Source organism: Tenebrio molitor, chromosome 4 (assembly GCF_963966145.1).
Source record: "Tenebrio molitor chromosome 4, icTenMoli1.1, whole genome shotgun sequence".
Taxonomy (NCBI): Eukaryota; Metazoa; Arthropoda; class Insecta; order Coleoptera; family Tenebrionidae; genus Tenebrio; species Tenebrio molitor.
This window is the reverse complement of record NC_091049.1, coordinates 24,448,704-24,452,081: the sequence shown is the minus strand read 5'-3', so window position 1 is coordinate 24,452,081 and position 3,378 is coordinate 24,448,704. Positions and strand designations below refer to the sequence as shown.

At 34.4% G+C, this 3,378-nt stretch overlaps 1 long non-coding RNA gene across 1 annotated transcript; it reads left to right on the top strand.

The window, feature by feature from the left end:
* Positions 1–1,081: 1,081 nt before the first annotated feature.
* On the top strand, positions 1,082–2,270 carry LOC138129953 (uncharacterized). The gene is made up of 2 exons (XR_011159444.1): positions 1,082–1,774; positions 1,827–2,270. It is a non-coding gene; the product is annotated as an uncharacterized lncRNA (long non-coding RNA).
* Positions 2,271–3,378: the final 1,108 nt, after the last annotated feature.

Below are 3,378 nucleotides of genomic sequence, written 5' to 3'. Positions count from 1 at the left end.
AACGTGAATGCATTTTTTATTGATTCCACACACATCGATTTATACTCAATTTCATATAAATGTGCATCTAAGCAAGCCATGAAATGAAAATCTGATTTTCTGTTGGTATTAAAGCTAAAGCTAGTGACTTTGACTTTCAAAGTTGCTTGCTCTGCGCGAACCCGATTTGACTAATTTTTTACTTTTTGTCCATTTTAACATTGCTGATTTCAAAAGTAATTCTTATTTGTTTTTGTCTTTGTATTTTTACCAAGTAAAGATTTATTGGACATGACCTTCATAAATGTGACTTTTGTAATGTAACTAAATTAAAGGTGCTTTTACAAATGCACAGCTCACATGATGAACATTTATATGAAATCAATTAGTGATACAGCGGCTATATCTAACGGTTGCAGTTACGTTTAGTCATCATAACACGTGCAGTGTACTGCTACTGCTGTAATCCTTAGGTATCAGTTATAATTATTTTTGTGTCCGAAAAATATGGAGGAAGCGATGTCAATGGCAATGTCAATATCAATTTTTTTTTAATCTCGAATAGGAACTTCATAAATATTTTTTTTTTTTTATAAATTTCTGATTTTATGGGGTTTGTATTAAACCCAAAGTTTCCAGTTTAACCGGAGATTCTTAATAATTTCGCGAGGGAATCATTTTTAAGTGATTAAGTTTTTAGTCACTAAAACATCAAATATTTCTTATTTATTTTTAATTTACAGTAAAAAAGCGAACGAACAATCAGTATTGACATCAGTACAGTTTTCAATGAAGGACCAGTCAGTGTTATAAAGCCAATCATACCCATCAAGAAAGTTACCTTTTTTGAATGTATCTACCTACCTAAATGTTCTTAATTTATGGTTACGTAATTGATTCTGGTCAGGTGTACATTGTAACGTGCCTTCAAAAATAATTATATTTAGAGTAGGCGTTGAATACGTTTTAATTCTGTTAACAGTGTAGATAATTTCGTAGGCAATCAATTATTCTCCGGAGTTACACAGGTTGCATAGTAAGCTTTGTCCCAATTTCATATTAAAATTTTGACATTTGACATTCGTTCTCTTTCCCGTTTCCAAATTGAGTTGTGTTTGTGCTTTTATTCGTTTTATTCCTCGTCTTGCGTACAAAAAATCAGTTCTTGTCAGAACTAAAACGAAATCTGCGTCAGTGTTTTACTGTTTTCCGACATTTTTGTGAACAATGGCTTTCACTGAACAACATAAAGTCTTCATTGCAGACATTGCAGTGGAATATACACAGTTTCGACAAACTTTAAACGTTTCCTTAAAGAATTTTCAAGAAAATGGATCTGTGGGACGAAAACCTGGAAGCGGCAGGCCAAAGAAAAGAACTCCAGAAGTGATTGAAGAGGTGAGACAAGCAATGGAAGAAGCCCTAGGCACTTCAATTGAGCATTTATCACAACAACTTGATGTGTCTGTTGGTACCTGTCATTCAATTGTGAAAAAAGATCTTCACCTATTTCCCTACCGTCTCACATCTGTTCAAGAATTACATCCAGTTGATCTCCCCCAAAGATTAGAATATTGTCAATGGTTTCTGAATACTTTGGATGTTTACCTTGATAAAACCTTTTACACTGATGAAGCCTACTTCCATCTTAGTGGATATGTCAACTCTCAAAATACAAGAATGTGGAGTTCAGAAAATCCACATTTTTTCATTGAAACACCCCAGTACCCCAAGAAAGTAGGCATTTGGGCTACTATTAGCCAACACAGAATTATTGGTCCAATCTTTCTTGAAGGTAACAATTGTAATAGTGTTTTAGTAATTAAATAATAATCAATGTTTTTTAGGAAATATCAATGCTGCAAGATACAGAAATGAAATTTTGACTCCATTTTTATAACAACAGAATTATAAGCCGTAATACACCAAACAACTGGCCCCCTAGATCATGTGATTTCTTCTTGTTGCCACACATCAAAAATTAAATTTACACAACACCCATAAATGATTTGGCAGAACTACGAAATAGGATAACACAGAAAATTAATGAAATTAATAATAATCCTATTGTTTTAGAAAATGTAACTAATGCAATTAGGTGAAGGACTAGGTTGTGTTTACAAGAACAGGGTGCACATTTTCAACACTTACTCTAAATTATGTATAAAATTGTTATCTCCTATTGTGTGAGGTTATGTGCAATACTTAATTTACAATTCTTATTAGTGTTCACAGCAATGTTAATGTTATGTTTTCTTTTATGGTTTAAAGAAATAAATGAATTGATACGACTAACTATTTGTCACTTTGCTTAAGCTGGGTACTTTCAGACTGTCTGTTTAGTTCCATGTTCAGTTTGAGTTTTCATTCAATATAAATACTGAAATTGAATGGAGAATATGAACTAACCGTGTAACATCCCATTTACTTGTTCCCTTTATGTTAACAGTTACTTGACTTTGGTGCTTTTGAACTTTTGCGATCTTATTCGACTTTTCATTCGAATTTGGGGTATTTTTCTCCTGAAGATTAACTAAAATTTGCAGCAATGCCTCACAAAGATTTCGAAAGCTGAAACATCATCTTCCGTATATTGGCGAAAAGCCATTAGTTAGCAAATAATTTGTGATTGGAATAATGTTTGGATTATTTATTAATGTGAATTTCAATAATCTGAGATGAATGCGCTACAAAAATTAAAAATATTTTCTAACCTAATTTTATTTCGTTAAATGTCAGACCAGACGATTCTTGTGTCATTTTCTACGCTGTAAAAATGTTGCAAACAATTGAACTTTCATAGGTTGCTCTAAATATAAATTTATTTGAAGGCACGTTATAAACCAAACTACAGTGAAAAGTGACTTATACACGTATGAGTATAATTAACCCAAACCAGAGAGATATAACAAAAATTGTTTATAAAAATAGAATTTCTGACATATCTGGCGCCCCTGACAAGCCGCCACTGGTGAAGACACTGTTATGTTTTCCCAAATTCCCACATGTAGAATGTGCTTTTTGTGTTCTGTCTCACTCCGTTTCACTGGTGCATTGTGTTGTTGTTTCTGTTTAGCCAGCAGTTCATTTCTAGTCGAGGTGGGGGTGGACCTCTTACTCTTTGTGGGGCTCCTCTTCCGCATGCGGCCGCTCCGCTTCTACACCCACCTCCTACCTCCATCTGTCGCTCGTAAATTGACCCATTTGCTGATAGACACGCCTTACAGTCTTGAGTAACATGGCCGCGCCAATGACAGTGTCAGCACGTTCCACGACTGTCTTGTTGAGTCAACAGGACGTCCCTGCACCTGCAAGGAACAAGGAACTATACTTGGGCCAACCAACAGATATAGTAATAAAAAAAAGGGAATGTGGCCTAGTTGCGTAGAACGATATACG